Source organism: Camelina sativa, chromosome 1 (assembly GCF_030686135.1).
Source record: "Camelina sativa cultivar CO46 ecotype springtype chromosome 1, ASM3068613v1".
In the NCBI taxonomy this organism is placed as follows: domain Eukaryota; kingdom Viridiplantae; phylum Streptophyta; class Magnoliopsida; order Brassicales; family Brassicaceae; genus Camelina; species Camelina sativa.
Genome location: NC_141880.1, coordinates 19,931,969 through 19,941,814, shown reverse-complemented (window position 1 = coordinate 19,941,814; position 9,846 = coordinate 19,931,969). Strand labels below are relative to the sequence as shown.

The 9,846-nt window shown below is 40.5% G+C and overlaps 1 non-coding gene across 1 annotated transcript; it reads right to left on the bottom strand.

Annotated features, from left to right (window-relative positions):
- Window positions 1–2,444: 2,444 nt before the first annotated feature.
- LOC147950142 (small nucleolar RNA R71) lies at window positions 2,445–2,551 on the bottom strand. Its single transcript, XR_015565099.1, has one exon. It is a non-coding gene; the product is annotated as a small nucleolar RNA R71 (small nucleolar RNA).
- Between the last annotated feature and the right edge of the window lie 7,295 nt (window positions 2,552–9,846).

Below are 9,846 nucleotides of genomic sequence, written 5' to 3'. Positions count from 1 at the left end.
TAAGGAGCATGGAAGCAATGCTGAGGAGAAGTGAAGCTGTCCTGAGGAGAAAACAAGAGAGTTAAGGCTGTAGAATCAAGGTCCGGAGTCCAACTCGACCGCACCACTCGACCACCACTCGACCACCACTCGACCGTTTGCTGAGAAGGACACGACCGAGTGGAGAATGCACGAGAGAAGCCAGCTCGACCAGCCACTCGACCGAGCACTGGTCGAGTTGACCGAGCCGTTGACTGCTTTGACTTTTTGTATTTTTAGGGCTTCCACCTCATCTCCTATAAAAAGCCCTTGTACCTACAGCCACCAAAGAGTCCAGCTTTTTAGAGAGTCTAAAACCCAGTTTTTACCTTTTTTAGATATTATTCCTTTTGCACTTTTATTTTTATTTTTAGATCTTGTACTTGTTTGAGAGAGAAAGACTAGATTCTTATATTTTGTTTTTTTCATAACTTTCAAAGTATTAAGATTTCAAGTTTTATTCCTTCATCAATATTGTAGATCTCTGTTTCATCTCTCTAATGATGCAAGTTTCATTATTTTCTGGGTTTTTGACATATTTCACCATGTGTTCTTGTGAGTAGTTTGTTTAGGACCTTGAGGATGGGTTAGGCTGGGTTGATCTTGTGGTTTGTTTGATTTGGTCAAGCTTGATTGTTGTAGATCTCTTCTAGGCTAGATGATCTTAATGCTGATCCTATATCTGAGATGGTAGGGTTTGATTTCAAGCATCTTAGCATCACACCAATGTCTAAGGAGCATAGATAAGGCTAGATCTAGAGCTTACCATTAGGCTTGCTAAGAGATTAGGAGTCTTGTTTGGTTTGAGATGTATTGCTTAATGCCTGCTTGTATAGATTCTTTTCTTTGTGAGAACAAGTCTAGAATTGCATAGGTTTGATTGTTTCTTGCCATGAGAGTGGATTAAACATGTATTAGAATAGTATGTCTAGAGATCAGCTCAATGTTTGCTTGAGATTTGTTGACCAAGTTAGATAACCACAATGATTAGCTCAGCCCATGAATCCCTCCTCAAGGCCTTCTTTGTTTATTGAAATCTTAGTCTAAATATCATTGCTTGTTTGTTGTTTGATTGGTTTTAGCATTGCTCTGTTTTTCTTGTGTTGCTCTGTTTTCACGTTCAAGTCTAGCTCGACCACGTACTCGACCTACACTCGGTCGAGTGCTGCTCGAGTTCATCCCCAGAACTTGTGTTTTTGATTTGTGATTGTCTTGTTTCATTCCTGTTTCATTTCCGTTGCATTCACGTAGTTTCCTGTTCATTACTTGTCTTGCATTAGTTCATTAGCATAGTTTCTATCTCTGTTCTAGTTTCATTATAGCTTTAATTTGTCTGTTCTGTTTGCATTTAGTATCTTGTTCTAGTTGTTTTTACTTTCTGCATTTCTTATCTCATTTTAGGATTGTTAGTGACAAACAATCTTTACAATTGGCTTGACTTAGACTCATATGCACATCTTAATTGTTCACAATCACTCAGATAGGATTGACACCTCTTATACTGCAACTGCATAAGGGGAATTGAAACACCCTGACTTCTATTCATTCCATACATCATCATTCCATACATCTTTCTTTCACCACACCACAAAGAAAGTCAGTTTCAATTTGGCGCCGTTGCCCATTTGAGTGTGTTTTGTGACATTTAGGGTCATTATTAGTCTAAGATTAAGTTCGTTTTAAACACTTGTGAAGTTACTGAACTGGAATCTTCCTTTGCTTGGCTGTTTTGTGTTTCAGGTACCCACTCGACCATCTACTCGACCACCACTCGACCGAGCTGTGATCGAGCACTTGATCGAGCCAGAAGCCGGACCTAAATAGCCATTACTTCCCAGTCGACTCGACCACCCACTCGAGCCTGCGCTCGACCGTGTACCTGTTCGAGTCTGTAGTAGAGTTTGTTAATGCACACAAGGTCAAAAGGCAAAGACAGTCTTCAACAGCCTATTGACAACATCCACAGGCTACAAAAGGGTTTGAGACATAAGCAAGGAAGAGTAGTTCAACAACAACAAGGTCAAGACATCATGGAGCAACAAGCTGTCCATGAGCAAAGACCAAGGCACATTGGTGCAGGAGATGCACCCAATACCCACAACCAAAGGGCTGGAATTGTGCCACCTTCAGTAGCAAACAATAACTTTGAGATCAAGAGTGGATTGATCTCAATGATACAAGCAAACAAGTTTCATGGGTTGCCAATGGAGGATCCACTAGATCACCTTGATGAGTTTGACAGAATCTGTGGCCTCACAAAGATCAATGGAGTGAGTGAAGATGGATTCAAATTAAGGCTCTTCCCATTTTCTCTTGGAGACAAAGCTCACCTTTGGGAGAAGACTCTAACTACTGGAGCTATCACCACATGGGATGCATGCAAGAAAGCTTTTCTGGCCAAGTTCTTCTCCAATGCAAGAACTGCTAGGCTGAGGAATGAGATTTCTGGGTTTGCTCAAAGGAATAATGAGAGCTTTTGTGAAGCTTGGGAGAGGTTTAAAGGATTCCAAACTCAGTGTCCTCACCATGGCTTCAGCAATGAGTCACTTCTAAGCACCTTGTATAGAGGAGTGCTTCCCAAGATAAGAATGCTTCTTGACACAGCCTCTAATGGCAACTTCCTCAACAAGAATGAGGAAGAAGGATGGGAATTGGTTGAGAATCTTGCTCAATCTGATGGCAATTATAATGAGGACTATGATAGGACCATAAGGAGCTCCTCAACTGATCAAGAGGACAAGTATAAGAAGGATTTGAAGATGGTCAATGAGAAGCTTGACAAGATCCTCCTCAGCCAATCCAAGTCCATTCACTTCATTGGTGAAGAGGAAGCTCCAGTTCAAGAGGGGGAGCCTGACTTTGCTGAGTTGTGCTACATGCAAAACCAGGGAGGATTCAAAGGCTACAACCAAGGAGGTTTCAAGAACAACAATCTCTCTTATAGGAGCACCAATGTGGCCAACCCTCAAGACCAAGTCTATCCACCTCAACAACCTCAACAGCAACAAAACTACATCCCCAAGCAACAACACCAAGTGTTCCAGCCCCAATTGTGTCCCCCACCAGGGTTTGAGACTAACCAAGGCCAGGAGCAAGACTTAAGAGCAATGCTGCACCAGTTGTTGATTGGGCAAACACAAGGCAAGATTGAGACAACAAACAGGATTGCTGAGCTGAACAAGAGGATAGATGATATTTACAGTGAACTTCATGCCAAGTATGACACACTGACATCCAGGATGGTGACTATGGAAAACCACCAAGCTTCTGCCTCAAAGAATGACCATCACAAGGGCACAGCCATTGTACATAATACTGAATTTGCCAATGCTATCAATCTTCGCAGTGGGCGAGTCTTACCAACACGGCTAGGAGCACATCCCAACACTGAGGACAGTGGAATTCAAGAAGGGGAGGGTTCCAACAGGAAGAAACTTAGGATGAACACACCATTGAATTCGACGTACCACTCGACCACTCACTCGACCGAGTAGGTGGTCGAGTACCCGATCGAGCTGATTCTTAGGGGAAAATCAATCCAGTTACCTCCAAAGAAAAGGAAGTCCGGTTCATTCCTCCTCCTTACAAGCCTCCACTACCTTTCCCAGGAAGATTTAAGAAACAGATGGTTGAAAAATACAAGGCATTGTTTAACAAACAAGTTAGAGAGATTGAGCTTAGGATGCCTCTAATAGATGCCTTTGTGATGATTCCTCCTTACCAAAAATTCTTGAAAGATGCTGTGATGGAAAGGTTCAAGGAAGTTCAAGGGATGGTGATTCTCAGCCATGAGTGTAGTGCCATAATCCAAAAGCAAGTGAACCCTCAAAAGCTAAGAGATCCTGGTTCCTTTACTCTACCTTGCTCTATAGGGCCCTTAACCTTCAATAGATGCCTTTGTGATTTGGGAGCCTCAGTAAGCCTAATGCCTCTATCAGTTGCTAAGCGCCTAGGGTTTACAAGGTATAAGCCATGCAACATCTCCCTAATCCTAGCTGATAGATCAATAAGATTACCACATGGTGTTTTGGAAGATCTACCAGTTAGAGTTGGAGCAGTGGAAGTCCCAACAGACTTTGTAGTGTTGGAAATGGATGAAGAACCAAAAGATCCTTTGATCTTGGGGAGACCTTTCCTACCTACAGCAGGAGCAATAATTGATGTGAGACAAGGGAAGATTGATCTCAACTTGGGAGAAGACCTCAAAATGACATTTGACATTGTAGAGGCTATGAAGAAACCAACAATTGGAGGACAAGTCTTTTGGGTTGAAGAGTTGGACAACTTATCAGGAGAATTGATGGAAGAGCTAGCAGAACAAGATCACCTTAGAACTGTTTTGACCAAAAGTGGAGAAGAAGGGTTTATCCATGAAGAAACTAAGGCCTATGAAGATATATTGGACTCCTGTGAAGAATCACACCATCCAGAGGTTTTTGAGGGGTTACCAGCATTAAGAGAGGAAGTTTGGGCAGTTCAAACAGCAGATACGGATAGCTCGACCACCCACTCGAGCACCAACACTACTCGACCGAGTGCACTTCCGAATCCCACACAGACGACTGGTCTGAACTGAACGCACCAAAAGTAGAGCTAAAACCTCTCCCTTCTGGGCTAAGGTACGTCTTTTTAGGTGAGCACTCTACTTATCCTGTGATAGTAAATGCTAACTTGAGTAGGAAAGAGCTTGATTTGCTAGTTGTTGAGCTAAGGAAGTTTAGAAAAGCTATTGGTTATACTTTGGATGACATTAAAGGAATTTCACCTAGTCTTTGCATGCATAGAATCCACCTTGAAAATGAATCTTACTCTAGTATTGAACCTCAAAGAAGGCTTAATCCCAACCTAAAGGAAGTAGTCAAAAAGGAGATTCTAAAATTGCTTGGAGCTGGTGTGATCTATCCTATCTCTGATAGTACTTGGGTCTCACCAGTCCATTGTGTCCCTAAAAAAGGAGGAATCACTGTAGTAAAGAATGATCATGATGAGTTAATTCCCACTAGAACCATAACAGGACACAGAATGTGCATTGGCTATAGGAAGCTTAATTCTGCTACTAGGAAAGATCATTTTCCTCTTCCATTTATTGATCAAATGTTGGAAAGATTAGCCAATCATACTCATTACTGTTTCTTGGATGGATATTCTGGATTTTTCCAAATTCCTATTCATCCCAATGATCAAGAGAAGACAACATTCACATGTCCATATGGTACCTTTGCATATAGGAGGATGCCATTTGGATTATGTAATGCTCCAGCTACCTTTCAAAGGTGCATGATGTCAATCTTCTCTGATCTTATTGAGGATGTGGTTGAAGTTTTTATGGATGACTTCTTTGTCTATGGAGATTCCTTTTCTTCTTGTCTTACTAATCTATGCAGAGTTTTAAAGAGATGTGAGGAGACAAATCTAGTCCTAAATTGGGAAAAATGTCACTTCATGGTTGAAGAAGGGATAGTTCTTGGTCATAAGATTTCAGAGAAGGGTATTGAGGTTGACAAAGCAAAAATTGAAGTCATGGTTCAACTTCAACCACCAAAAACAGTTAAGGACATAAGAAGCTTTCTTGGTCATGCTAGATTTTATAGAAGGTTCATCAAGGATTTCTCAAAGATAGCTAGGCCATTGACAAGGTTGCTTTGCAAGGAGACTGAGTTCAACTTTGATGAAGATTGTTTGAAGGCTTTCAAGGAGATCAAGGCTGCTCTAATATCAGCCCCAATAGTCCAAGCTCCAAACTGGGATCTTCCATTTGAGATTATGTGTGATGCTTCAGACTTTGCAGTAGGGGCAGTTCTGGGATAGAAAAAAGATAAGAAGCTGCATGTTATTCACTATGCAAGTAGGACCTTGGATGAAACTCAAGGAAGATATTCAACAACAGAGAAAGAGCTTCTAGCAGTGGTCTTTGCCTTTGAAAAATTCAGAAGCTACTTAGTAGGGTCCAAAGTAATTATGTACACTGATCATGCTGCTTTGAGGCACATCTACTCAAAGAAGGACACAAAACCAAGGTTGCTAAGATGGATTCTGCTTCTCCAAGAATTTGACATGGAAATAGTTGATAAAAAAGGGATTGAGAATGGAGTAGCTGATCATTTGTCCAGAATGAGGATAGAGGAGGAGATTCCAATCGATGATTCAATGCCTGAGGAGAAGCTGATGCTGATAGGGACAACTCGGCCTCCAACTCGACCGCCTACTCGAGCATGCACTCAATCGAGTATGTTTGGGCACACGATCGAGCAGGATGAGATGGAGGAGTGGATGGCACTTGAAAGTGAAGATTTACCTTGGTATGCTGACATAGTCAATTACAAGGTGTGTGAAGAAGTCCCAGCAGATATGGACCCTTATAAGAAGAAAAAGCTCCTCAAGGACATCAATGGGTACTATTGGGATGAACCTTACTTATACAAAAAGGGATCAGATGGGTTGTTTAGAAGGTGCATAGCAGAAAATGAAGTTGAAGGAGTGCTAGACCATTGTCAAAACTGCCCAGAAAGTCTTACAAGCTGGTCTATGGTGGCCTACACTATTCAAAGACACTCACAAGTTCATCACAAAGTGTGATGCTTGCCAAAGAATGGGAAATATCACAAGAAGGAATAAAATGCCCCAAAACCCAATTCTGGAAGTTGAGATATTTGATGTGTGGGGAATTGATTTTATGGGACCTTTTAATCCTCCTTCAAATGGGAATGTCTACATATTAGTGGCAGTGGACTATGTCTCCAAGTGGGTAGAGGCTATTGCCAGCCCTACTAATGATCACAAAGTGGTACTTAAACTTTTTAAGACCATAATCTTCCCAAGGTATGGAATTCCAAGAGCTGTGATTAGTGATGGAGGAACACACTTCATCAACAAGATCTTTGAAGGAATGCTAAGGAAGTATGGAGTCAAACACAAGGTGTCTACAGCCTACCACCCCCAAACAAGTGGACAAGTTGAAGTGTCAAACAAACAAATCAAGGCCATTCTATCAAGAATAGTAGGAGCAACAAGAAAGGATTGGTCTAGCAAACTTGATGAAACACTTTGGGCCTATAGAACAGCTTTCAAGACACCTATAGGAAGAACCCCATTCCAACTGGTCTATGGCAAGTCTTGCCATCTCCCAGTTGAAGTTGAGTACAAAGCCCTATGGGCAATCAAACTTTTGAACTTGGATCTTGAGACAGCTCAAGCTAAGAGAAGCCTTGAACTGCATGAGCTTGAGGAAATCAGATTGGAAGCTTATGAAAACTCCAAAATCTACAAGGAAAGAACTAAAGCCTTCCATGATAAGAAGATTCTCATCAAAGACTTACAGGCTGGAGACCAAGTTTTGCTTTACAATTCAAGACTCAAGTTATTCCCTGGGAAGTTGAAAAGTAGATGGGGAGGCCCTTTTAAGGTAAAGGAGATCCTACCATATGGGGCTGTCACACTTCTCAACAAGGATGGTAGTGAGTTCACAGTCAATGGTCAGAGAGTTAAGAAGTATTTAGGAGAAAAGGAAACACCTGAGAAGTTCACAATGCTTCTCCAAGATGCTCCACAAGCCTAAAAAGGACATCAAAGTCAAGCTTAGTGACTTTAAACAAGCTCACTAGGGAGGAAGTCCCTAAGGTATCCATGTACATATTGTTTAAGGTTTTTGGTATTTTGATTTTTGTTTTGGTATTTTCATGATCAGGGAAGCAAGGGTGACCAGATATAAGAGGAAAAGAAGACTCGTGGTCCAGGTCGACCCCCCCACTCGAGCACCCACTCGACCGAGTCCCGGTCGATCCCCATCGTCGAGCTGCCCCAATCTCCACCTCCAAGTCACCAACAAGACCCCAACTACTCCTATAATAGCATGCAGATGGATGTGGACAACTACTTCCACAATCCCTAAGGTACCACTATCACCTTCCCTTGTAGATATCATTGCATTTGACATTGTGTTTTGTTTTTTGTTTTTCATCTTGAATCCTCAATCAAATTTCTTTCACACAGGGACTGTGTGATTTAAGTTTGGGGGAGGGTTTGAGATAGCATTTGACATTGTGTTTTGTGATTCTTATTTCAAATTTTTAGCATTATCATGTTAATACTTGCATAGCATCTAAGGCATAGAAAAACCCTAAAAATTTGAAAATTTTTGCAAAAATCTTTATAAAAAGAAAGAGTGTTCATGCAGTTTGCACTGCACATTAGGATCTTGTTTAGCATGTTTCATGTAGGATTGTATAGTATTTTCATTAGGGATCTATGATGAGTATTCCCTTGTTAGCTTGTCTATTCACTAGACTAGGATCAATGCCCAAGTTAATAGTACTTTGATGCTAGTTGAGTGGTTAGAAGAATAAGATTGAACCAGGCCTTGAATTCCTACATTGCATTTGGTCTAAATTGAAGCATGTTGAGATTTGAAACCATATCCTATTTATAAGAACCTAATATTGACTTTCAATTATCAATGTGTGCATTGCTTTAAACTCATGGATACCATATACATATTTGGATCATCTTCTTCCTTTTTACCACTCTTGTTGATCCAAGTAACTGATTTCCTCATTAAGAATCAGTTCCCCTACCCCTAAACCAAACCTTCTTTCAAGCCATGTTTATTCTTGTGTGTGTGAGGCCTATTTTTGGGATTGAGCTTGGTAGAAAGTGTTAGGTTTGAACTGACAAGAGTAAAGCCTTGTGTAGTTCTAGTTTGCATTTTTCAAACTAGATAGGACTAGGTGGTTCACTTGTTGGGTTTGGGACTTGGCTATTATGAAAAGAAAAGAGAAAAAAAAAGAAAGAAAAGATTAGAGTCTTTAGGAGGGGAATGTGTTTAAGAAAATTTAAAGTCTAGTGAAAGAATGGGAGGAATAAGGTTGTTTAAAGATGGTTCTAGTTAAAGAAAAGAAAGAAAGGAAAGAGAAGTCTAGCAAAATGCTTATATGTCTTAAGAATAAGAAGAAAAGAGAACCATAGCAAATAAGTAAGAATCCCCCATTCCACTAGAAAGATCAAATAAGAAACCTCTCCTAAGACTTTAAAACCAAAAGAGAAAAGGGTGAAAAAGAAGAAAAGAAGTTAAAGGGTAGCACTAGGACCAATTGGGTTTAGATTGATAGGATAAACACTTTGGGTGCCTTTGGGTAGACAAGGTTTTGTTCTTGTATGTGTCTAAGTGTTCTTACCTTTAGCATTCTTCTAAAGCTCAATCCATTTTTTATGAGAGAACCTTGATATTGATAAGCCCTACTCTAAAAAGAGACCATCATTGTCTCTAAACCTGTTACTGCCAAGCCAAATGAGTTTAAGCATTGCATAGAGTTGATTCATGTTCTTGATTAATGAATGTTAAAGGAAATGGTTGATTTGTATGCATGTGGATGTCTAAGGCTCAAATCAGTGAAGGTTGTGATATGCTTGTCTAAAGTCTTTAAGTATAGCTCATTCAACTTGCATCATAGTACTAGTAACTTGGACATTGATTCTAGATAGTCTATTTGCAAGCTTTAGGAGCTGAGATCCCACTTTCAAACCTCACCTACCTTCTTTTGTCTTGATTATTTGCTTGAGGGCAAGCAAAGACTAAGTTTGGGGGTGTTGATGTTCATATATTTTACCTTGTTTTCCCTTAGTTTATTCACAACTTTTGCATCTTTTGCTATCCATTTAGGCCATTATTGTGTAGCTTTAGGACTAATCATGCATTAGAGTATTGTTGCATTGCATTTGCATCTTTCATGCATAAACAGGTAATTTTGGAGCTTAAGGAGCATGGAAGCAATGCTGAGGAGAAAACAAGAGAGTTAAGGCTGTAGAATCAAGGTCCGGAGTCCAACTCGACCG